Source organism: Bubalus kerabau, chromosome 13 (genome assembly GCF_029407905.1).
Source record: "Bubalus kerabau isolate K-KA32 ecotype Philippines breed swamp buffalo chromosome 13, PCC_UOA_SB_1v2, whole genome shotgun sequence".
NCBI classification, from domain to species: Eukaryota; Metazoa; Chordata; class Mammalia; order Artiodactyla; family Bovidae; genus Bubalus; species Bubalus kerabau.
Window position 1 is genome coordinate 25,502,980 of NC_073636.1, and position 26,510 is coordinate 25,529,489.

At 42.7% G+C, this 26,510-nt stretch overlaps 1 protein-coding gene, 1 long non-coding RNA gene and 1 other non-coding gene across 24 annotated transcripts in view; 1 reads left to right on the forward strand and 2 right to left on the reverse strand.

Moving 5' to 3' along the window:
* KIAA1217 (KIAA1217 ortholog) overlaps positions 1-26,510 on the forward strand; it is a 348,846-nt gene that overhangs the window by 105,492 nt on the left and 216,844 nt on the right. For 3 of the 22 annotated variants that reach the window (XM_055543814.1, XM_055543816.1, XM_055543817.1), the window contains one exon: positions 239-356. The exons of 18 other annotated variants lie outside the window; for them this stretch is intronic. The gene's annotated coding sequence lies outside the window, so the exon portion shown is untranslated. The remainder of the gene's footprint in view (positions 1-238; positions 357-26,510) is intronic. One more of the 22 variants, XM_055543813.1, reaches the window with a different exon arrangement.
* On the reverse strand, positions 14,090-21,091 carry LOC129625437 (uncharacterized). Its single transcript, XR_008701441.1, has 3 exons — positions 20,903-21,091; positions 17,577-17,775; positions 14,090-14,227 (listed from the first exon to the last, which is right to left on the reverse strand). It is a non-coding gene; the product is annotated as an uncharacterized LOC129625437 (long non-coding RNA).
* On the reverse strand, positions 26,407-26,479 carry TRNAG-UCC (transfer RNA glycine (anticodon UCC)). The gene has a single exon. It is a non-coding gene; the product is annotated as a tRNA-Gly (tRNA).

The window sequence follows — 26,510 nt, forward strand, 5'->3', positions numbered from 1 at the left end:
TTTCATGAGGTCTAGGTCAGACTTCTTCTTAAGAGTTCTTAGGTTCTAAAGCCTCTGTGAGCCCAGAGGGATAGATGGTGGGTGCGATTAATCACTGAAAATGTGGCTGCTGGTTGGGGTTATTTCCTGTGTCAAGCTTCCCACTGTCAGACCTGGCAGAGAGCTGCCACGTTGGGGGGCCATCTTCGTGTGGACATGGCCCGACCTCACTCTCTCTCCTTCCTTCCCGTTGGGACAGAATCGTGTCTGCCTCCATCAAGAACAGGAAGGCTGTCTCACTCACTGTAGAGAAAAACCTCCCGTGGACCTGCCAAAGTCCTGCTGAGTGGTTTGTTATCGAAGGAAACATAGGGTGGGTAAGTCACCTGAGTCCTAGGTTCACTGCCTGAGCCACAGAAAATTCTTCTTGATTCCAGCAGCCATGTTTAACTGACCACTGACATTTAAAATTGTAAAAGAAAACTGAAGGGACCTCACTGGCAGTGCAGTGGTTGAGACTCCATGCATCTAGTGCAGAGGATACAGGTTCAATCCCTGGTCAGGGAATAAAGATTCCACATACTGCACAGTCAAAAAAATGAAAGTTCCTGTGAAGTCATATCAAAACTGTTACTTGGAGACTGTGTTCTTTATTGGGAGGCAGTATAAGGAGCCTGCCTTTTGAATACCCGCCTCTTCTTCCCCATCCCTTCCTCGGCCATGTCCCTTCTCAGACTCCTGTGCTAACTGATAGCACGTGTGTTTCAGAATGGAACCTGGAAAAGGAATGTTATAGGGGCCTCATATGGAAATGCCATTCCAAATTCCATACGCTGTTCAATAATACACTGGCTAGACCATCAAGAATCACCCCCAGAAAGGGGGAGTTTGGGTTGGAAGGGAATCAAAGGAATTGAAGACCTAATATAATTGATTGCAGTGAAGCAGTAATAGGGTGGTCTGGACAACTGGATGTGGGCCAAATTCAAAATCACAAGCAACTCACCCTACCCTTTGAGAATGAGGTGAGGTCTACTAAATGGAGAACAGGGCAGGTCATCAACTTGCTTAGGTTTTAATCTAAATGTGGGCCCTGAGCTTTGTGTGTTGTTCTCTGAAAGGGACAAAGGTACTGAATGCAGCCAGAAAAACCCGTGCCTATCCGTCCTCTTACTTTGATCTCTCTTGTCCTCCTCTCTCAGAAGCAGGGTTCTAAAGTAAAGTTCTCAGTTGTGTATGAATGAATATCTACTGATGTCCAGGGGTCATTTTCCTTTGTCCCAGGTATAATGTCTGGCATAACATACTGTATGTATGAATGAATGAGTGTCTAGCATAACATATTTACAAATGAATGAATGAATGAATAGCACTGGTATCAAAAAACAGGGAAAATGTTAGTGATTGGAGGAAAGGGTGAAAACAAATCCTAGTTTTAAGGATTAAGAGTTTGCCCTCGATGCCATGAGAAAGCAGTACAGGATGAGTATGGGGTTACCAAACTCTATTCCACGGAACAGTAGAGCATAATGAATAACACACACACACAGGCTTCCATGGTGTGACAGATATTTCACACTATGTCATACGATGGGGTCCACAGTATATAATTTGCATACTGAAATCTCTGAAAAGACCTGCAATGAAGACAACCCAGTTATAACTTTCATTTAACTCAGCTTTTCTCCCAACAGAGTTGGATATAGAATTCTCTGATTCACATCTCTTTACATTTAGAAGCCACTGAACACACTTTGGCCAATGCTCTTAGAAATGTACAAAATCGTCCTAGACTTGAGTCCATCTGATCTGGGTTTGAATCATAGCTACCACTTACTATGTGAACCTGAGTCTAATAAAGTCAGCTCTTGTCTCCTGTTGCCTCATCTGTAAGGTGAAGATAATGTCCACTTCCTGAAATATGAGAGTTAAAGCCAGTAAGGCCGATAAGCCATCGTATGGGTACCTGGCACAGGCTGGCTCCTTATTTTCAAACTGCTGCACTGCCTTTTTCTGAACTACATGGTCCTAACATACAGGAACTTCTTAGGATGAAGCCTGTTCTCCTTAATCTTTACAGCCAGTGGCAGACAAACTGTTATTTGCACTTGTAAAATGTGAATAATTAATCTTTTTTTTTTTTTTTTAAAGATACTACTTTCCCAAAGGAAAATTACAGCAAAGAGCTCATAGTTACTTTCAGATTTGTTGGTGCTGCTGCCTCCTAAAATCTGGCATGGTTGTTTCCCAGTTTTTTTTCTCAATTCTCCAGTTTCTTCTAAATTGGATATTAAAAAGGAAAAGTCTTTCTGGAAATGCCTTTTATTAATATTAGCCCACCAAATAAATGGCTGTTCAAAAACTATATATAATAACAGCCACAGATGTTTGTTTTGCTTTTATCATGTATCAGGCACTTTTCTGAACTCTTTATGTGCAGAATTCATTTAATCCTTCCAACAACCCAATGCGTTTGCAGTGTTATCTGCATTTTGCAGATGAGGAAACTGAAGCTCTCAGGGAAACATGTCTAAGGCCACCAGGTAATAAAAGATGATGACAGATGACTCCTGAATTTTGTTCAGCAGCAGAGGGAGGAGGAAGAGAACAGAAACACAGCAGCTGTTTTAGACACACTGACCCCCTGGCCCACCGATAAGAAGCTCCTGCTCTGCAAAGTGGACTCTTCTTGCAGTGGAATTTCATGTTCCTCCCAGGGCTGGTGTCAGATTCTCTGGATACCTAAGGTGACATGAGGAAAAGCAGATGATATCAAGAGCACAGTTTATTTGTGGAATCCGGGCCTCCTCTTCAAGACCAAGGCTTTGTCTCCAAAGTAGGGGGACTTATGCTCAGGATGCCCGTTCCCTCGCTTAGCTTTTCCACACAAAAGCAAGAAGAAGAAGATTCCGGCAAACTGGAGCCCATCCACAAGTCATTTCAGGAAAGACGGATATAAATAGAAGTGCCTGGAAGGCTGAATATGTTTTCTTCTGCAGGAAAGTTAAAGTGGAACCCTAAGTCATAGATTTTCTGAAAATTAGTATTTAAAGATACACCAGCTGTGGAAATTGGCAAAAGAGACTTGGTTTAATAACATATGAAGGGAGTCTTCCCTGGGTGGTCCAGTGGTTAAGAATCTGCCTTCCAAAGCAGGGGATGCAGGTTTGGTCCCTGGTTGGGGAACTAAGATCCCACATGCCGAGGAGCAATTAAGCCCTCGTGCCACACCTAGAGAGTAACCCCATTTACTGCAGCTAGAGAAAGCCCGTGCACTGCAGCAAAGACCCGGCACAGCCAAAATTAAAAAAAAAAATAAATAAACCGTGGTGGGATAAAAGTGTCAGATATTTAAGAAAAAAAAAAGACATATGAAGGGAAATATTAGCATTACCAGTGTTCTGCTTCCCCTCCATCATCTCCTCCAATGAACCTCTCGATGAAAATCAGCAGGGCCCTGGGACATATTTTGCAGGTCTGCTGTTGATTTGCAGGGAACCTGGGAGGGTAGATGTAGAAACGTTCCTCTGAGGACACTGCCAGGAGCCCAGGTTGTCAGCAGAGCTGAGAGTGAAGTCGTCATCCCGTCTGTTGACAGGCACTGACTTTATCGCAGGACAGTGTGGTCCCGTTGGCAGGCGTGGGAAGAGTAGCCTGGTGACTGAATGCTCTTATTTCCGAGTGAGCGGCACAGGGGTGTTGGAAGAGGCTGTTACATTGAGTGTGAGGCTCATCAACAGCCCAATTAAGAGGAAAAGAAGGGTGGCTGTGGAAATATCAGTGGGTTGTGTTGCTAAAGCTGTCTGAGTTTGGAGCCAAATGGAGCTTTTCAGTACAAAGTCGATGTGAAATTCTGGAGTGTTTTCATGTCAGACACCCTCCTACGGGATGGGGGTGGTTTTAGAGAATATTTGTTTTGCTTCTTTGGCTACCACCTGCAGAAATGTGTTTATTTTGACTATTTTGTAGAAAGCTGGTGAAACCATCTTGTGAGAGGATTCTTTGGGTGGCAATTTTCCCGTCTGATGTCAGTGCCCAGCTTGGAACTGGCATCAGGCTGAGGGTTATAGACCCTGATATTAAAGTCAAGTGTTGGTTTATAGACCAACTGAAACAGTTTTGGTGGGTGTCCTTATGAGTGATGGGCCCAACCTTACTCGCTTCTGAAAGACACTCTTCAGCAAGAGAGCTTCAAAAACACCTGTTATTCCATTCTTTCATTTAAAAAAATAAATCCTTATTGCCTTGCAAAGCCTATGCAACCCCTCCTCTAGTTCTGTTTACATATTGTAAAATGAACCCATTGCATGGGTCTGTAGAGGACTAACATTTGAATGTAAACATCTTGATAACAAGATGAAGACTCATGGGTGATGTTAAGTGGCAGCCCAGGAACGCTCTGTAGAGGGATAACCCCTCAGCAAAGTCGTGTCATCTGTCCAGGGTGGCACGTGTTATGAGCACAGACGTGTGTGGGAGAAACCCTCCTCCAGTTCCACTTCGCTCCCTTGACTGACAATGGAGATTCAGATGTGATATTTGATCCCACCTGCTGTCTACAAAACGAACTCATTGTTTACTCAAGAACCCACCCACGTGGGTCTTTTGGGTGGTTCTTCATCTAGCCTTGGTGCTGACTGTCTCTAGCACCAAGGGTCTTTTGTGCTTGCGTCTTGCTAAGTCGCTTCAGCCATGTCCAACTCTTTGTGACCTCATGGGTTATAGCCTGCTAGGATCATCTGTCCATGGGATTCTCCAGGCAAGGATACTGGAGTGGGTTGCCATGCCCTCTTCCAGAGGATCTTTCCAACCCAGGGATCAAATCCACATCTCTTACGTCTCCTGAATTAGCAGGCGGGTTCCTTTGTGGGACCCAGCAATTCCCAGAGGCATCTCTGGAAGGCTGATATAGAGAAAGGAGAGGATGTGGAAAAAGATTGGAGGTTCAGGGAGGGACGCAATGTACAGTTCAGTTCAGTCGCTCAGTCGTGTCTGACTCTTTGCAACCCCATGGACTGCAGCACGCCAGGCCTCCCTGTCCATCACCAACCCCCAAAGCCTACCCAAATTCATGTCCATCGCGTCGGTGATGCCATCCAACCATCTCATCCTCGTCGTCCCCTTCTCCTCCCACCTTCAATCTTTCCCAGCATTGAGGTCTTTTCAGTGAGTCGGTTCCTCGCATCAGGTGGCCAAAGTATTGGAGTTTCAGCTTCAGTATCAGTCCTTCCAATGAATATTCAGGACTGATTTCCTTTAGGATGCACTGGTCGGATCTCCTTGCATTCCAAGGGACTTTCAAGAGTCTTCTCCAACACCACGGTTCAAAAGCATCGATTCTTTGGTGCTCAGCTTTCTTTATAGTTCAACTCTCACATACATACATGACTAGTGGAAAAACCATAGCTTTGACTAGATGGACATGATGGACATGACTAGATGACTAGATGGACTAGATGGACTAGATGTCGGCAAAGTACAGGAAACTTACAGAAAAGAGGAGGAGGTGGTACTAAGCAGTCAGGAGCACCAGCAGCTCCTGCCTCAGCTTCTGATGTTAAAGATAACTGCAAAAAATCAGTGCTGCTCCTTTAAAGAAAGAGAGAACCAATTTTGAGACAGAGAGTAAATGTTTTTCAAAGGTGAAAATGAGCCCAAGATTTTCACAGGACTCCAGGACAAAAAGGAATTCTTCTCTTTGTCAGATCTTCTGCTTCAGAAGTGAAAATCCTGTAGTGAGAGGAGATAGAAACATAGGGCAAAATCCATGATTCTCCACCTAATCCCTGGAGAGTTGATCCTGAGTGCTGGGGAGTATTTGAAAGGAAGGAGGTGCGGCTTTGGTGAATCAGGAAAACAGCACTTCTGTTTTCACAGGGGGCAGACTTATTCCCATCCCATGTTGGCTCAGCACATCAGCCAGATCTCTTGCCCCTGGGCTCTGAGGATTCATATGTTTTCACTGATGGAAACAATTGTCATTGTGACTGATGCCAGAATGGGAGTTAAGTATTTGAAAAACATGAACAGTGAAACGGTATCAGATTATGCATCATCCATTTTTATTATTGGTGATGATTTTAACCTTTGATCATTTAAATGAAAACTGTTTATCTTGATATTATATAATAATAGATAAAAGGAACTTATCAAAAAGAAATCAGATATAATGACAATAATATAGAAGATAGTTGTTTACTAAGCTGAAAATGCTCTCTTTAAATAAAACATTTTGGGTATCCGTCTCTACCTAAAAGATGAGGTGGAACCCAGTCTAGTGCTTTTTATATGTTCAGTACACATCCTTTTGATGTAGGAAATACCAGGTTTCTTTCATCTTCTTTAGGTAATGTGTCTACTCCAATAGGTATTCCTCAGTTCAGTTCCGGAGAAGGCAATGGCACCCCACTCCAGTACTCTTGCCTGGAAAATCCCATGGGCAGAGGAGCCTGGTAGGCTGCAGTCCATGGGGTCTCGAAGAGTCGGACACGACTGAGCGACTTCACTTTCACTTTTCACTTTCATGCATTGGAGAAGGAAATGGCAACCCACTCCAGTGTTCTTGCCTGAAGAATCCCAGGGATGGGGGAGCCTGGTGGGCTGCCGTCTGTGGGGTCGCACAGAGTCGGACATGACTGAAGCGACTTAGCAGCAGCAGCAGCAGTTCAGTTCAATCACTCAGTCATGTCCAACTCTTTCCAACCCCATGGACTGCAGCACGCCAGGCTTCTCTGTCCATCACCAACTCCCAGAATGTACTCAAACTCATGTCCATCGCCTCAGTGATGCCATCCAGCCATCTCATCCTCTGTCACCCCCTTCTCCTCCTGCCTTCAGTCTTTCCCAGCATCAGGGTCTTTCCCAATGAGTCAGTTCTTTGTATCAAGTGGCCAAAGCATTCAATCTGGGCTATTCATCCGTTCCTGGATGGCTGTGGTTTGAGTCACTTCAGAATGAGGCCAGTTGCAAGCAGGAGGGATTTTATATAGTATTATGTGGAGGGTAGAGTAAGTAACCGTCCCTGTCCCCCCTTGCTGGCAGAGCTGGGGTTCCCGGGACATGCAACTTCCAGTTTTCATACTGGGAAAGTCCTGGGCAAACCAGGTTGAGCTGTCACCCTGTGTGAGATAGTGGATTTGACCGTAAACTTTAGCATTACACGACAAAGTATTAAGCAGTTGAAATTCTGAGTGTTCTTGAACTTCTTTTATAGGACAGTGTGGACTTGTTCCAGTAACCTTGTGTTCATGTCTGCTAACTCTGTCAACTCTTGACACTCTCTAGAAAATGCCTCCAAAATGGCTTCAGAATGCATGTCAGTCCCCTTCAGTGTCTTCTGTGTTTTGGCAGACTGGGGCAGACGGTGAGCTGAGAAAGAAAGGGTACCCCCCGCCCCCACCTCCAGCCTCCCACCCCCTTCTTCAGCCAAAGTGTCATCATACCTGCCAAGAGGAATGTTTTACAGCTCAAATTTTTTAAAAGATAGTACATTTGTAGCAACATAAATGGACCTAGAGATGATCTTACTAAGTGAAATAAGTCAAAGACACATCTCCTGATATCATTTATATGTGAAATCTTAGCATAGACTCAGATATTGAATACAAATTATGGTTATCAAAGGGGCAAGGGGAGGGAGGCATAAACTGAGAGTTTAGGATTAACAAATACACACTACTGCATATAAAACAGATAAACAACAGAAACCTACTGTGTAGCACAGAGAACTATTTTCAGTACCTTGTAATAAACCTATAATAGGAAAGAATCTGAAAATTTTTTCTGTATACGAGTGTATACCTGAATCACTTTCCTGTACACCTGAAACTGACACAACATTGTCAATTTTTAAGAAGTAGTGTGTTTCCAAGCCAGTGACGAGATGCCCATGTATCCCTTCTGGTTCCAGTATTCTCTGATCTTCTATGGAGACTAGCTAATTTTCCAAAGGCTTGGAATGAAATGAATTGAAATAAAACGGCTTGTTCCGATGTTCTTGTGACAGTGAGAGACCCTCACTGTGTGGTCCTTTTATTTTTAGCAGTAGTGTTGGAAAAATCAGGTTATGTTTATTCTGAGTGTCTGGGGGGGCTGGTGAGATTGTGTAGTCTAGAAAATGCTGCGATTATAAATTATTATAAACGTCAGCCGGGTGGAGAAATTCATATACCAAAAATACTGCAGTGTATAAGTCAGCCTATAGATTCTTCCCTAGTTCATTGCCCAAAAATGTATACATTGGCCAAGGAGAATAAACCGAGAACATGCTTTCATAGAGAAACATAAATACATTTCACTGTGCTGTTCTTTTGTCAAGTATGTTTCTATATCAGATTTCTTGCTTATCCCCAAAGCCCCGATTTTGAGTTCACTTGTTTTTTGCTGCCTTCATTGTAAATCTCGTAGTGTGGATTTGTTTTTCTATTAGATAAATACCTTCAAATGGTAATACTTCCTAGTTTTTAGCATTCACCAAATATTTTATGGACTTTCCCCAGGTTATTGTTTATTTTTAACCTTTTAATGTTTGTTTCCACTAGAGTAGTGAATTTTTTATAGCGCTGTGTGCGTCTTTAGGTATGTTGAGGGCTGGTGATAGCAGAAGCCCCGTTTGAATGGGTTGGCTTCTTTTAAATGGCAAAGCTACTGCCTTCAATGAATAAGAAGTCCCCCTTCTTAAAAGAGAAAAATCACACTGCCTTGGTATCTCAGGAGTGCAGTTCCATAACTATTATTATGCATGATGGAACACATCTTTATTCAATAGAGCAAATATTGCCAACAAAAATGAAATAATAGAGGAAATAACTTCTAGTAGTTTGCAGCTCTAATTATGAGAAATAAGTGAAAATGTTTTCAATCAAAGTTTTTTCTACAGTGATAGTTGACTATTTTTCACTCAGCAATACTTATGCTCTCAGGGGAAAAAGAGATAAATTGAATGTTTGATTTTGGTTTTCTGAACATTTTCTCCCTTTGGTTTTTGCTTTATAAGGTCAAATGTTATACTTGTCTTTTAAGCCACCCACACATCAACTATTTGGGTGAGGCTGGACTCTGCACTAGAACAGAGGTGGGGTTTGGTGAGGGGGCTCTAGTTTATGAGATGGCTTTTAAGACCCTGATGCTGGAAAAGATTGAGGACAGGAGAAGGGGATGACAGAGGATGAGATGGTTGGATGGCATCACAGGCTCAAAGGACATGAGTTTGAACAAGCTCCGGGAGATAGTGAAGGACAGGGAAACCTGGTGTGCTGCAGTCCACGGGGTCGCCGAGAGTCAGACACGACTGAGCGACTGAACAGCATCAGTATCATATCAAGACTCACTTTAATGAAATTTCTGCCTCCGAAATGTTTCAATAGAGGCAAAGTGTTGTCATTAAATAAATCAAGGAGAATTTCCCTTAAAAATAACTCCTTACTTATCACCAGGCTAGGTACTTTTCCTAAGCCATCTTGACTGCTTTTCTAAATATGAAGATGTGAAAGAAGTGAAAAATAAACATTCTACCCGTAGAAGTTCTAAACCCATAATTTGTGATAAGGGCTTTAATCCATATTTAATTTTATTTTTATAATAAAATGTGACCTAGGTGAAAATCATTGTATTATGCTTCAAGAACATACCATGCTGTGGGTGGACTGGGATGGTTAATGGAGAGGAGGAGTGGTGAGGATTAAAAAATCCATTTCTGGAAGTCAGACTGATAGTAGACACGGTGGAGGAAATAAGAAATTGAGTTTTGGAACATTCGAAGTGAGGTAACTGAGGGAATTCTTTGCTTTGGAATAGGCACGTATGTTGATGTGCATTTAGAACCTACATGTATATTGAAATGTATTTAGAACATACGTATATTGGCGAGCATTTGGAATACGTCTGTCTGGGTTTGGGGAATACTGGGCTGCAGCCATGTGTAGGTGTATTCTTAAGCTTTTTTTCCATTCACAGCACCCTCAGTGCCCATAGGCCGAAAGAAATACCTGACAGTTTCTGTTCATTTCAGCAATCAAGTTCATACAACCTAATGAGAATTTATGTCCTAACAGTTTAGTGGCTGATTGAAAATATAATTGTGCACATTGAAATATATATGTATCTTTTTCTTTTTAAAAAAAGTTTATTTATGGCTGTGCTGGGTCTTTGTTGCTACGTGCAGACTTCCTCTAGTTGCGGCGAATGGAGGCCGCTCTTCATTGCAGTGAGCGGGCTTCTCTTTGGCGTGACTTCTCTTGTTGTGGAGCACGGGCTCTAAGGTGCATGGGCTTCAGTAGTTGTGGCGCCTGGGCTTAATTGCTCCATGGCATGTGACCAGGGATTGAACCCATGTCCCCTGCATTGGGAGCATGGATTCTTAAACACTGGGCCACCAGGGAAGTCCCTATCTTTTTCAGTCTTAAGCGATAGTTAGTTTTATGTGCTAACTTGGCATGGCATAGTATCCATGCATGTGCTGTGTGCTCAGCCACTGAGTCATGTCTGACTCTTTGAGACGCCATAGACTGTCGCTCACCAGGCTGTTCTGTTCATGCAATTTCCCAGGCAAGAATACTGGAGTGAGTTGCCGTTTCCTACTTCAGGGACTCTTCCCGACCCAGGGATCTTGTGTCTCCTACATTGGCAGGCAGATTCTTTACTGCTGCGCCACCTGGGAAGCCCATGTGTTTGGTCATACACCAGTCTGGATGTTGCTCTGAAGGTATTTTTTAGATGAGATTAACACCTGGATCAGTAGACCTTGAGAGAAGCAGATTACTGTCCATAATGTGGATGGGCCTCATGCAATCTTCCTGAGACCTTAAGAGATAATAGCCGAGGGCTCTCAGGGAGGAAGGAACCCTGCCTCCAGACTGTCCTCAGACTCAGCTGTATCGCCAGCTATTCCCTAAGTCCCCAGCCTGCTGGCCTGCCTTGCAGATTTGGGACTTGCCAGCCCCTCCAGTGGCGTGAGCCATTCCTAAAATCAGTCTCTCTCTGTGTACACACACACATTCTACTGGTTCTGTTTCTCTGGAGAACACTAACCACTGGGATTACATGCTTCCTTGGGCACCACATAGCCTCTCATGCCTTAGAAACAGATGGGACTTTCCTGTTCCACCTTGAACTTGCTTTTTATCACCACTTCTCAGAACCCTGCTTCGCAAAGATGATATCATCCAAAGGACTGTAGGTGATTTCATGTTGAAACAGGAAGCTACCTCAAGCTGGAATTTTTATGGCGTCCAACAGGTGTCAAATATGGCTGTATTTCCCTTGGAAATGTAACGCATCCCTCAGCACATCTGTGCACGAGCTGTGACGTCGGGGCAGCTGTGTGCTCACTTTGGGAACTGTGCGTACCGGTGTACAGGAACCACAGGGATGAGATGAGCTCAGACCAAGAGCAGAGATGAGCCTCAGAGAACACCTGTGAGGAAGAGGCAGCGGCAGAGGAGCTTTTGGGGGGCAAGTCTGGTGGAGACTGGAGACACAGGAAAGAGCTGATGCACGCTCTGCACAGAGCAGGGAAAATATGATCCCAGCTAAGAAACAAGTTCAGGCCCAGGACAGAAGGCAGGAGGAAATATTCTCTGCTTCCTGCATGGTCAGGGGAGTTAGGATGGTGGAGCTATAGTAACATGCTCACCCTTTCTCTCTTTTCCAACTTTTTTTTACATGTCTGTGTCTTCATTGTATAATGAAAAAAGATATATTTACAACCATGAAAAAAATGCTTTCTAGCTCTCTTGTTACTCAGCACACCTGATCTTCTTATTTTTTATTTTTTCCTCTTCTGTCCAGTTTCAGCCTTGAGGTGTGTGTGTGAGTATGGGAGAGAGTGTGTTTTGGAGGTAGGAGGACGTGGACAGGAATAGGTCGGAGGAGATAGTAAAATAAGGACGTAACAGAAAAACTATTTCTAGGTTTGCTTTTCCTCATGAAATGTTCCGTAGAATTAGGGAGGTGAAGCAGATTTGCAGAAGTCCAAACAAGGAGGTCACCGTTAGAAGCTGAGGACACTCAGACTAGAGCAGGAGGTGGAAGGTGACAGGGGTGGAGCGAGCCCTGGGGAGGATGAGAGAATTGTACAGGTGAGTCGAGCTGGGAGGAATACTGGCGTGAGCCTTAACACTGCACTTGGACTAGACCCCAGCAGAGAGGCCTGAATGGATGGTGTGGGGCTCTGCTTTGAATCAAAGCCATAGTTTTCTCAAGACTGCATTAAAGCCACCAGGCTTTGCCAAAGCGCTTAAAATCTCTTGGCATTTGTTGAAATTAAGTTGCCCGTAAGAAAATTCAGGTATCTAGCTTTGTGAAGTGTTCATTCAGGGAAATTTTTCTGTGCATTAACTAAAGCCCATAATAATGAAAAAGCAATGTGACACAATGGAAAGGTGACATAATTAAGCATAGAAATAAAGCTCTTGAGTTTTTTGAAATTACCATCATCTTGACGCTGGTGGTTTCATCAGGTGAAAGCAGCGATGCCAAGAGTCACGTGGCTGGAACCGTTGGGGTTATTTTGCATATAAGATGAGACTCAGTTTGGCATCTATTTTTATTTTGAGGAAAAACTAAAGGATAAAAAAGCATCCCATTCCAGTTCTCCAAGAAGGTTATGATTTTAATTTCCCACCACAGAAAATGCAAAGAAATTTGTAATTACACTTCATGCGTGGCTCTCCAAAGAGGAAAAATAAATTGGTACCCATCTACCCCAAATCCGTAGATCAGACCTAGAATGGCTAATCACAGATATAAATTGTATGCTTGCTGCTGATTGCTTTCTCCTCAGTCCAATGTGAACAATTAAGATTTAGATCTTGTGTGGCTGCAACGTTTTTGAAGTGTGACTCAAAAGTAAAAGTTTATTTTAAAATTCTCTTAATCCTGGTTTACACTTTTCGTTCCTTTTTGGTTGAAGTATTATCTTCAGGAGGCCCGTACGTATTAAACTGTAAGTACCGATTTGGGCTGTTTTCAGAACATCACAGCACCTTACCATTTATCAGAATAACCAGAACTGATTGAGAAAAAACAACTGTGTGTTTTGTTCTGTTTTGTTTTGTTTTTTTTTACTGTGTAAAAACAAGACAGCTTTCAGTAGCAATCACCATTCATTGATATAGTGGGATGGAGGTGGTTCTGAGGGGCCCACCAGTGGTTTTCCACCTTCTCATTCCCATCACAGACACCCAGGAATATCTTAAAAACTATAAAAGAAATGATGCAGCTGCTATGAAAACAGTGCAATAGTTCCTAAAAAAAAAATTTACAAATAGAATTACTATACGACCCAACAGTTCAACTTCATGGTATGTATATACTCAATAGAATTGAAAACTGGGACTCAAAGACATTTGTGCACCCAAGTTCATGGGAGGATTATTTATGACAGCCAAACAGCCCATGTGTCTACCAGTGGAAGAATAGATATAAAATGGGGTGTGCACACATAATGGAATATTGCATGCATGCATACTAAGTCGCTTCAGTCATGTCCAACTCTTTGCGACCCCTGGTCGCAAGGCTATAGCCTGCCAGGCTCCTCTGTCCATAGGATTAACACCCTCCTCCAGGGGATCTTCCCGACCCAGGGATCGAACCTGCGTCTCTTACATCTCCTGCATTGGCAGGCAGGCTCTCTACCATGTGCACCACCTGGGAAGCCCAGTGGAATATTATTCAGCCTTAAAAAGGAATAAAATCCTGTTACATTCTACAACATGGATGAGCCTTCAGGACATTATGCTAAGTGAAACTAACTCAGTCATGGAAGGACAAATAGGATTCCACTTCCGTGAGGTACCTAGAGTAGAGAAATGCAGGCAGAAAGTAGAATGATGAGAGATTATCATGAGTGCGTGGGTACAGGGAGCTTCCGCAGCCTGGAAAGCCCGCTGGAGATGGATGGTGGTGACGTTCCATAGCAACGTGAATGTGCTGAATGCCACCGAACCATGCACTGAAAAATGGTGAGGATTGTAATTTTATATCGTTTATTTTACCACCATCGAGCAAACAAAACCAAAAACAACAGAGGAGTGGGCGACGCACGAAACTCAGTCCCAGTGCGTCTGCAGCAGGGGCCAGGCTGCAGTGATGCTGGGCTCAGGCATGTATGGTCTCCGGAGTGCTGAGACTCACAGGGCACAGCCAGCAGTGAGGAGCCCACGCTGCTCAGTGATGGGAAGGCCTCCAGGCACCAGGAGGAGAGAAGGGCAGCGTGAAGGGCAGGGAGGTCCCAGTGAAGAAGATGACCCTGTTGTGGCCAAAGGGTTATTCCAGTGAACAGAATTTCAGGCATTTGGAGTAAGCTGTGCACGTGGGCCAGAAGGGTCTTTCAGTCACATCTGGGCAACTGTCCTTCAAAGCAAGCAAGGTGGGTGGATGTCTGTCCCACCTCCAAGAAGCATCAACTCTTAGCTGGGTCCTGCTTCACCTGCTGCTCAGGTGAGACTCTAGAAGATAGTGGACACTCTCATCTTTGCTCTGCTTTGAGCGAAACAGAGGTAGAAGGGAGGCTCAGAATGAAGGGACCACACTACAGACCAGCCACTCATGACTGAATAAAGCAACTTTTTTAGATGCTTCAGAGAGAGACGTGCCTTACAAGTGACCCTTCCCTCTTTGGTTTGTGGGGACGTGAACCTGGGTTCAAACCTGTGTTGCTTCTTGAGCCCGGCCTTCTCCTGACCCAGAAGCATCTTAGTGAACATAGGATTAATGGATTAACCCATACATACATTCAGTTTCTACACACGCACTGGACATTTCCTGCGTGCTGTTCACCAAGTCAGATGAACGAGAGTTCAGTTGAGTCCATCCTTCCATGCCAGGAGAGATCCCTTGACAAAGCTGCATTTCTGCTTTGCCAGAAGAATCTCCTGATAGTCAATAATAGCTAGCTCTGGTGTTCCTACCGAAGCTCTTTATTGAATACAATTCATTTTAAATGACCTTTACTTTTCAGGAATAGTTCTTTATTTCAGAAGTGCAGATTGCAAACAGCCTAATCAGCCCTCTGGCTTTTGGTTATTAGCATTCCATCTGCTTTATAATGCCATGTAAAAACCAGCTGCGCTAGGGAGGAAAAAATTACTGATTGAATCTGTTTCTCTGGAAGAAAAATTTGTGTGGCATTAAGATTGCCAAATGGCAGGGTCGTCTTTTGGGGGGTGTGAGTGTATGTGAGTGAGACTCACTTAAGGTGTTTGTCATATTTCTTCTTCAAGTCCCAGAACTCAGGTGTCATAGTTAATATTAGAGTTATGAACAAAAGTGTTTCTAAAAAACTAAAGGAGGAATAATAATTTTAATCATCAGTTCAGTACAGTCACTCAGTTGTGTCCGACTCTTTGTGACCCCGTGGACTGCAGCACGCCAGGCCTCCCTATCCATCACCAACTTCCGGAGTTTACTCAAACTCATGTCCATTGAGTTGGTGATGCCATCCAACCATCTCGTCCTCTGTCATCCCTTTCTCCTCCCGCCTTCAATCTTCCCCAGCATCAGGGTCTTTTCAGATGAGTCAATTTTTCGCATCAGGTGGCTAAAGTGTTGGAGTTTCAGCTTTAACATCAGTCCTTCCAATGAATATTTAGGACTGATTTCCTTTAGGATGGACTGGTTTTATCTCCTTGTAGTCCAAGGGACTCTCAAGAGTCTTCTCCAGCACCACAGTTCAATAGCATCAATTCTTCGGCACTCAGCTTTCTTGACAGTCGAACTCTCACATCCATACATGACCACTGGAAAAACCATAGCCTTGACTAGACAGACCTTTGTTGGCAAAGTAATGTCTCTGCTTTTTAATATGCTGCCTAGGTTGGTCATAATTTTTCTTCCAAGGAGTAAATGTCTTTAATTTCATGGCTGCAGTCACCATCTGCAGTGATTTTGGAATTTTAATCATAAGCTATTGTAAATAATTTTATTATAAATGATTAAATGTTGCAGACTTAAGCATTAGCTCTTGGGCTGACTAGCCACTAAATATGGAGAAGAAAATACAAACAAAAGATTGAGTGCAGAGTGGGAGTATTATTAAGAATTCTTGGATTTTTCTTCCCAAGCTGTGGGCCATTAGTTGTTTATTTCGTAGTTCTGCTGCTTCAGGACTCTTTGTGTCTTAGACCCTACTTTTTTGAAAGGTGATGTTGATACTTGTTTATATGCTGGTCTTGTCGAGTCTTGCAAACTTGTACTGCTGCTATGCTAATTTCTTGGATAGATGCCTAAGATCATCATGTTTGTTCATAACAATGCTTATATGTGCTTTTATTCATGGACTGCTTGAAAGAGCCTTCCCCTCCTGGATTGATCATGAGCTTGACCCGCAGACCCCCACCCTACTCCAGACACTGGCTGTTCAGAACTTGAGTTGGGGGAGGTATAAGCCAGTGATCGTCAAAGTGCTGGTCAGGTGCCACCTTCTCAACTTAAAATAATCCTAGAAATCCTCATTTCCATTTATAAAGAAACTGCCAAAGTCACCTGGAAATGAACAGTTTGAAACTGAAGCTGTTTTCTGACTGGTCTTCATTCTTCCATTATTCCCTTGTAACAGACATGGGGAGCCATGATTTGCAAGTTCTTTGAAGGTAGAATCTTGTCTTGGGATTTTCTTTTCCCTTTCAGGTTTGGAGCTTAGCTCTTCGATTTCAGGGAGGAAAACTCAGGCAGGCTATGGCAATTCAGCCATGTCCACCATCATCAGTTGCTGGGGTCGTGGATAAATTGGGAACAATTGGGGGGATATATAGAACTGAGATGAGATGAGGTGTGTGGTCCCTGGGGGAGCAGCTGAAAATGAGAGTGGGAAGGTCATCTCTTCAGCCCTTCAACTTACAAATGAGACCCTGGGGAGAACACAGGGCTCTCACCAAGCTCCCAGAGTTAATGGCAACTCAGCCACCATACCCTTTACCATCTGCATTTTAGAGCACAATATGGATGGATCCTCTTAAACCTCTCAGACAAGACTAATTACAAGCAGCCAGTTGATCCTATAATGCACCAATTTGTCTGGTCTGGCTATAAGATTAGAGAAAATTATGCTCTTGATGCAGAGAGAGGGAAACAGTGGGAAGTAATGGGACAGAAGTTTTCGCTCTGCATGTGGATTTGAATGGACAGGTGTGGATGTGTATGTACACTTTGGCGTGGTGATGAAGAAAACACAAAAACCTATTAATTTGCTAGTTTCTCTCCTAAACTCAATTTCAGTATTTTTGTAGTTTTTTTTTCCCCTATGCCATTTTTTGGTATAGATTTGTGTTCTTTGAATTATATTCTCTGGGGTAGGATTTGGGGTTCTCGTTCTTCCAACCCAGAGTTCTAGAATTATTTGAGCTTACAGGTGGAAAAGTGTGCACTGGTTAAGTCACCCATCCTCTCTAATTGGTTGCATTGATGGTTTACTGTTGTGGGACTATCGGTACCAAGGCTGGGTTACTGCCACCTTCCTATCCAACACCTTCTTTTAGATTCCTCATGGGTCCATTGCCTAACTTATTAAACAAAATAAGTTTAAATGAAATTTTGCATGCCGTTGAAAAATGTTAATGATCCTTTTATTTTTTAAAAGATTCATTGATTTATTTACTTACTTTGGGCTGTGCTGGAACTTCCTTGCTGCGAGTGGGCTTCCTCTAGTCATGGCTAGCAGGGGCTCATCCGCACTTGTGGTGTGTGGATTGCGCCCTCTCTTGTTTCAGAGCACGGGCTCTCTTGTTTCAGAGCACGGGCTCTCTTGCTTCGGTTCGCCGCTTCAGTAGCTGTGGTACGCGGGCTCAGTTGTTTCTCAGCCTGTGGAATCGAACCAGGGATCGCACCCATGTCCCCTGCATGGGCAAGCAGACATGGGTTCTTAGCCAATAGACCACTAGGGAAGCCCTGATGATCCTTTTGTTAAGAAAAGGAGTTTATCCTGGCAGTGAACATTATTACCTACATTGGAATTCAGAGATGGCATTAGGATGTTTCTAGGATTCGCCTTTCACTTGCTTGTCTGCAGTACTGGTCTTTTTTTTTTTTTTCGGCTACACTAGATCTTTGTTGCAGCACATGGACTCTCTAGTTGTGGCGTGCAAGCTTATTTGCCCCCCAGCGTGTGGGATCTTAGTTCCCCGACCAGGGATCAAACCCATGTCCTCGGCATTGGAAGGCAGAGTCTTAACCACTGGACCACCATCGAAGTTCCATAGTGCTCTTCTGCCTCTTTCTTTCCTAAGTTGCGTGCTATAGGCTCGAGTCTCCTTTGTATCCATGCTGTGTATGTTAGCATTTTTCAGGATGCTTGGAGGCAGGCCGGTCCAGTTCCCAGGCCTGCTCACGGTATTTCTAAGCAAACACCATTGTTCTTTTTTCCTCGAACCCATCAACCCAGAATAAACGAGGGTACCATTCCCAACCACCTCAGTGACTTACCCCACCTCTTTCTCAGAAGATTTACACAGGCATCCATTGCTTTGAGAGAGAGGCCACTCTCGCTTAACCCTTCCAGTGAATTTGTAAAGAAAAGCTCCTTTGGTAATGCCAAGTAATTACACTCATATTTCTGTTTTAGATTTTGTTCATGCTGTATGCAGCTTTGTTCCATTTATGCATTTCATTGTCAATGAAACAGCGTGTTCTCCAGCTAAGTACTTCCCTGAAAATTACTTGGTTTTCACTTACTTAGAGCTACTCAGGGAAAGGATAGGTCATCTTTGTAAGAGCTATAATGTTTTGTTTCACTTCACCAAATATATATGTGTGTGTGTGTGTGTGGCTCAGACGGTAAAGAATCTGCTTGCAATGCGGGAGACTGGGTTTGATCTCTTGAGTTGGGAGATTCCTGGAGAATGGAATGGCAATCCACTCCAGTATTCTTTGCCTGGAGATCTTCATGGACAGAGGAGCCTGGTGGGCTACAGTCCATGGGGTCACAAGACCTCATGCATACATATGTATATCATTGGGTTATATAGTTAAAGGGAATCATGAACATAAAATGATCAATTTTGGTTTTTAAGATGAACAGTGTTAAAAATAAGCTTGTATGCTCCTGAGAATGATCTAGAGAAAAGAAGTGTGTGATTGTAGGAGGGAAGAAACTGACCAAAGCCTTGGGATTTAGTGGGAGGCTTAGCCTTAGGAACAGAGACAGCTTTTCCATCTTTGCAGCCAGGAAGGCATCATCTGTGGGCACGTAAATCTGGTGGATGAGGGTGAGAGGGTGAAGTAGTTCTCACCTGTCAATGACACAGAAAGCGAGGTGATCAGCTAAGAGTAAGAAGAGGATATTGGAAGTTTGAGGGGAGAAAAAACCTCTATGAAATAGATTGTAATCTTGGAAAATAAAAAAGTGAAATCATGAGGAAAGCATAGAAGAATCATTTAGCAGAGTTAAGTTTGAGATTTATGTTAAGGAAATTAAGACCATTAAGCAGAGTTGTGTGAGTTGTTTTTTTTTTTTTTTTTTTTCCTTCCAGCAGTTTTAGCAGCTCAATGGGAAATAGGTTAAACCTGTATTTGTTTTGAATTTATTTTCTTTTCGGCTGTGCTGGGTCTTCGTGGTTGGAGTGGGCTTTCTCTAGGTGCAGCAAGCGGGGGCTGCTCTCTAGTTGCGGTGCTTGGGCTTCTCTTGTTATAGAGCACAGGCTCCAGGGCACGTGAGCTCACTGGTTGTGGCACACGGCCTCAGGTGCCTTGCAGCACGTGGGAATCTTAGTTCCTGGATCGGGGTAGAACCCACGTCCCGTGCCTTGGCAGGCAGATTCTTAGTCACTGGACCACCAGGGAAGTCCTGACTGGAACTGTATGGATTGCCAGACTAGTGCAACAGAGGGTCAGGCAGATGAAGATATTGCAAGGAATTGCTCATGAAGCTGGACCACAGAATCTAAATTGGGTATGATGAAGTGGATGGTGATTGAGATTGAAGGATAAGATTCCTCTTGGGTCAAGGATCATTGGAAAGTGTTTTTGATGGTTTCATCATTATGCCTTCAATCTGTATGACTGTGCACTGTTTAAACCATGCCCTGTGTGGCCAAATGTCCTGAGGCTACTTGGTGGAGAAGATGGATGTCCATAGATCCAATATCCAAATTCTCATATCAGGGAAAACCTTGGGAGCGTGATTTTTATTTAGAAGTCTGTGTTAGCAGTTGGAGAGATGATAAAAGTAGATTTGTTTGTTTAGCATCCTTTTCTTTTTGGTCTGTGTTGGGTCTCCATGGCAACAGGTGGGCTTCACTAGGAGCATCGCTCAGTAGCAGTGAGGCATGTGGGAATCTTATTTCTCTGACCTGGGATTGAACGTTCATCCCCTGCGCTGAAAAGTGGATTCTTAACCAGTGGACCATCAGGGAAGGCCCTGTTTATCATCCTTCATTCACTTTGAAGCTAGTAATGTTTTTAAAGCTCAAGTGTTTTTAATAAATGGAAAAAAATCTGTCCCTTTAAAAAATTTCTTTTTTACTCATTTGAAAAGCAAATCACAGTAAAGGTGAGAATTAATATCTAGTCCTCTGGAAATAATTTTTTAAAGTAAATCACATCCATTAGGGAAATTCAAAAAGTTCAAAAAGCATTTAAAAAAAATCCTGTCCTACAGGTAGACAGAAATGACTTTCTATCTTTTGACAAATCTCTTCTCCAGGGGATCTTCCCAACCCAGGAATAGAACCGGGGTCTCCTGCATTGCGGGTGGATTCTCTAACAGCTGAGCTACCAGGGAAGCCCCTTTAAAATAGTAGTTTTTATTATTTAATGTCATTTTATTTTTAATGGCTATAAGATGTTTGTTAATTTTTAAAGATATGAAGTTATTATTGTTGTTAGACATTGAAATCTTTTCATGTGTATGAAATAATGACAACTCAGCAGTGAGCCCCAGAAGCACACTATTGAAGTTGTAAATATACCAATTAAAGGAGCCACAACTTACCCTAAGGCCTTGCAGGGAGCATTGTTCCTATTTCAGCAAGTTCCAGGACTGTCTGGATGAAAGTCCCCTTGTGAGCAGAGGTCCCCGACCCCCAGGCTGTGGACTGGTACTGGTCCTTGCCTGTTAGGAACTGGGCCGCACAGCAGGAGGTGAGCGGTGGGCAGGCAAATGAGAGACGCTTCATCTGTATTTACAGCCGCTCCCCATCGCTCTCCCATCACCCCCAGATGGGACCGTCTAGCTGCAGGAAAACCAGCTCAGGGCTCCCACTGATTCTGCGTTATGGTGAGTTGTATAATTATTTCATTATATATCATAATGTAAAAATAACAGAAATAAAGTGCCCAATAAATGTGTGCTTGAATCATCCTGAAACTATTCCACAAAACTGGTCCCTGATGCCAAAAGGGTTGGGGACAGCTGATTATAAGGACTTTGAATGCCTGAGAAAGTAAAGGGACCTTACTTTACATTCACTTTTTACTTCTTTATCTTTTCCATCAAGCTGTTTCATCGCTAGAGTAGTTGGATTGATGCTGTTAGATGTTGTAAATTGGAAACTTTCCTTCCTATAAGCTGTTATCTTACAAATCTTCAGGAGCTTGAAATTAACATTTTATAGGTGAGAACCTTAAATCACAAAAATTCTACTTGCTTCCTCTACCCTTTAAATTAAAAAAGAGTGCTACTTTTTTTTTTTTTTTTTTTGAGGCGGAATATTTTGGTCTAGCTCTTGCCATACAAATACTTATGAGAGCTTAGTTTGAGCAAATCTGACAAAAGCTTTGTAACACAGGTGTTGTACTTATCTAATTCATTTTTTTCCAGCGAGCTCTAACATTTCTCAGATGTAAAGGTGTGAAGGGCATGGTTACCAAAAACGAATAGATGTGAACAGGGCTGTGTTATTAAATGTCATGCTTCTTGATTTGTTGGTCATGTATTATCTCAAACAAAAATGGATTTTCCTACTCTTCTGTTTTTGCATTTTCGAAAATGGGCCACAAACTGGTTTGTGGCATTCTTATTTTGCAGTGAGGAGGAAATGGAAATAAATAGAAATTGATTTGGTTCCTCTCCCAATTATATGAATTAATACTGGTTCTCAAAATTCTCTTACATAAGGAAGGGTACAGTTGAGGTAGAATGGTGTTTTGTGAATAACTAGGGAAGAGAGTGATATGCAACAGCTGATGGTGTGTTAATGATGCTTAATAATTTTAAGCAGAGTAAGATGGAAAATTCTTGTCCACATTGGAACTGTTTTGTGCATACCACTTTTTGACTTCCTTTCATTGATTATATTTGTTTCTTGACATTTCAAGATAGCATAAAATGTTTGGTTTTTGTTTTCTGAAAGATGAAAGGTACAAACTCATTGCATTTATTTAAGAAAGGATGCAAGCTAGTCTTCTAAATTGATATCGCTTCTTCTTTGGTGAGAACTAGCCTAGGTATTGTCAGAATTGTATTTATTTAAAAAAATATTTATTTATTTGGCCACACCGAGTCTTAGTTGTAGCACGTAGGATCTTCAATCTTCATGGCTGCATGTGAAGTCTTAGTTTCGGCATGTGGGATCTAGTTCCCTGGGCCCCCTGCATTTGGAGGATGGTCTTAGCCACTGAACCACCAAGCAAGCCCCTTGTCAGCATTTATTAAAAAAACCTTTCATGGGTGTTATCTTCACAAGGCAAAGTAAGATGCCAGTTATCGATGTTTCATAAGTACTAGTTCGACAGAATTGCATCACTGTGATACCCAGTTTTGGCATATCGAGAAAGTGAGATGTTTAACAGTCTTTCCTAAAATGTGGTTACATATGTGATTTTTAATTATGCTTTTTTGCTATTTTCTCAATTTGCGTAAAGTCCCCTTTCAGTATAAATGTAAGAGAATTGCTCATTGAGTCCTCCATGCTTTACATATTATTATGTACCTCTCAAGACCCTTTTTTTAAAAAAAGATTTTTGGCCACACCACATGGTGTGAGTTTGAGTAAACTCCAGGAGATGGTGAAGGACAGGAAAGCCTGGAATGCTACAGCCCACGGGGTCGCAAAGAGTCAGACGCAACCGAGCAGCTGAATAAAAACAACAGCAACGTGGCATGTGGGACCCTAGGCCCCGACTAGGGATCAGACCCGTGTCCACTGTATTGGAAGGTGGAGTCTTAACCGCTGGACTGCTGGGGCAGTCCCCAGTACCCTCTGTTTTTTACTTACTTTTGTTCTGATTACCATTTCACTGATGAAGGAATAGAGGCACAGCAGGGATATATAACTTCTTTGGGATCAGAACAAATGGCAGAGCCCGGATTGCACCCCTGGTCCTGAAGAGTGTAATCTTAGGTCTGTGTATTGTATTTTTTTCAGTTCCAGCGTTCTGGGACCTGATGTCTCCGTCTGCTGCATGTGGTCCTGGTGCCCTCTGTCCTGGAATGTTAGTCATCTTTGTGTGTGACCCTGTGACGCTCTGATTGTGACCCAAACTGGGGCCACTGAGCAGTCAAACAGCTCTATTAACAGAGATGTCAGTGTCCTTATTTTTTATTTACTAGGGATAAATGAGTAATTGATATCCTGTTTTCAGATTTCCATGACTGTATCCCTCTTCTCTTCATAGCTACAAAATGTCCTCAGGAACAGTGTAATTAAATATAGCTTTGTCTCTTTATTTTTGAGACCCACATTTATGTCTCTATTCATAGCTTGTCTTGGGACCTCTGTGATTCCATGTGCTGAACTGGTCTCCGTATATATCTCTGTATAAGCTGGGGTCCCAGTTTTGTTAATTGAATTTGCAGTGTGAGATAGGAAATCACTGTCCTTTTGTATGTATCTTTCCAAGATTCAAAGCTAATGGTATTGTTTGATAGGATTTACTAATAGCACTGTTATGATTTATAACATATTCATTCGTACTGTATTAAACTATCCATCCTTTTGTGCTTGTTACTCAGAGGAAAGTAAGACTTCTTGTACTCTTAATGACAAAAATCTCTTCTCTGGGTAAGACCCTATAGAGTACTCCCCTTGTTCTAGAGCCAAAGAAGAAAGATAAATTTTCTTAAGATGTAAGAACATCTCTTGTTGGATAATTAGCTCTTTACAGACCTAAGGGAGCAGTGATAGAGTGTCGCCTCTGATGGAGCACATCAGTGGGAAGTTGAGTGTAAACACTCCTGTATTTAGCAAACCAGATGTTATTTAACTTCTCAGAGCCTTCATCTTCTCACCAGTTAATTAAGATTAAGAATACTTATGATACTGGCTTTATTGACATCTAAGTATATTCATATAGTGTAGTTAGTGCTGTGTCTTTCTTCCAGTGTAGGCGCTCAATAAGGGGTAATTATTTGATTACTGAATATTAATACGCTACCAAAAGGATCTTGAGCAGGTTTGGAGAATAAGCCATTAGCTAGCAAAGGAATAATAATGGAAAATGCACTTAGGCAAATGCACTAAGCGAATATGGTTTCATGGGTTTGCCCAAAATATAGGAAGTACTTTTTAAAAATAAGGAAAATTAAGGGTAAAAGAATCTCTCTTGTTGACTTAAGGCCTTGTTTGATTTGTCTCATGTGTAACTTACATGAGACTCAAAAGCATGGACTGTTTTAAGAATAACTAGGAACTTAAAAGTAAGGCTGTTTGACCCTTTGAACAACTCTTTTAGTGACTTAAGAAGATATAAACGGAGGTCATCAGTCAGGAAGTGCATCGTTTCCAAAGCAACTTTTTAGAGAAGGCGAAGGAAACACTTCCAAGGAATCCTGATGCAGATCCCTCATTTAAGAGAAGAGGAGTGCAGGCTTTCTGAACCTCTGACCCTGTCATCTATCTGGGTGGTGTCAGGGGGCTCCTTGACCTCTTCTGCCTTATGGATCCAAATCAACTCCTAGAGAAACAGTGGGGTCGTTTTAGAGAAGAAAGCAGAAAAGTCCACGAAGATGCCTGTTACAAACGTAGCATTAGACGCGTGTCTGATTGCAAAAGACGTTAGTCGTAGGATCTTCAGGGCTAAGCATCAGCCATATTCATACACCTGAATCTGTGAAAGTGGATTTCAGGTATTTACGAGGAACCTCTCACTACAGAGGTTGAATAGAAAAAGACAGGAGACTCCTGCAGTCCTGACTGTGCTTTAATGAAACTTAGGTACAGGAAACATAAGAGGCCAGTCTCAGGAAGGTAGGGAAGGTAGGAGGAAACCCAATGGGATGAGCAAAGAAGTGCTTGAATAGCTGAGACCTGAACAGGAATGCTGTGCCAAGCAGGGGCCTGGCAGAGGGCCAAGGAGGACCAAGAAACAGCAGCAGAGCTCCAGCAGGAAATGAGAAGCAACTTTCAAAACATATCAAGGGAGACCTTCTTTAAGTACATCAGAAACAACAAGACAGGGAAGTGTTGTTTCTCTGTTCTCCAGAGGGAGTTGGTTTTAAATGACAGCGATAGACCACGTTGTCTCCTCTTTCCCTGCATAGAAGCATAACTTCATTGTTTGAGTAGAATCTGGTGGTCTTGAGCGGGAGCAGGGAACATGATCAGAAGAGCTGGAGGAAGGCTCTTTTAGCAGGCTGCGTGCATGTGTGTGTGTGTGTGTGTGTGTGTGTGTGTGTGTATTGTTGTTGTTTATGGGTCTAGTTCCCTGAACAGGGATGGAACCTGGGCCCCCTGCATTTGGAGCTCGATGCCTTCACCACCGGACTACCAGTAAAGTCCCAGAAGTGATTATTTTTCACTACACAAATCTTGAGCTAAGTGGCTACCTGTCGGAGCATATTGAAAGGGTGTTTAAATAGAAACTAATATTCTTGGTGGAATGGGTACAGAGGGTCATAGTGAGACAGTTAAAAAGTGATCAGTACCAGATCCAGTGCTTATTCAAAATATTCTATAACCTGTAAGATGTGCAGGAAACACAGAACATGACCAGGCTGCTGGGGGGAATGGGGAGAAGGGAGCGATTTAGGTCAGGATGGTCTTGGCCATTTGGGAGGCATGGTTATAAATGAAGTAGTGGAAGATAAGGTCAGGGCAGAAGGGTAGGGGGCATAGGAGAATACTTGCATTTTCATATGTAAGCATCATGATGGTCCTGATTTGAATGCATGCTTAGAAGGCATACATTTTGAGTTTATCTGATGGTTTGTTTTTTACCCAAAGCAGTATTGGGTTGGTTTCTTTCTGAGCCCTGCAAGTTGCCTTTTTTCTGGGCCAACTACCTTCTAAGAATAGTTTAAGAGAGGTCTTGTAGGTATAAAGCTCAAAATCAATAGGCCAACCTACAAGATCAGGTAACAGAGGACCTTGTAGTAAGTTCAGGTCTTAGCCTTGGGTAAGCAAGGATCTAGTCTTAGCTCTGCAATAAGAATGAAGTCATTGAAAAGAGTCATAAGGATGGTTAACAAATTGGGAAAAATAAAGTGCCCAGGTGAAACAAAACTCAAATAAAGTGACATTTTTTTTTTTTAATTTTTTTGGCCTGCCAGGATCTTAATTCCCTGATCAGGGATTGAACCCACACCCCCTGCATTGGAAGTACAGAGTCTTAACCATTGGACCATCAGGGAAGTCCATAGTGATAAGTTATTAATGTTAAGT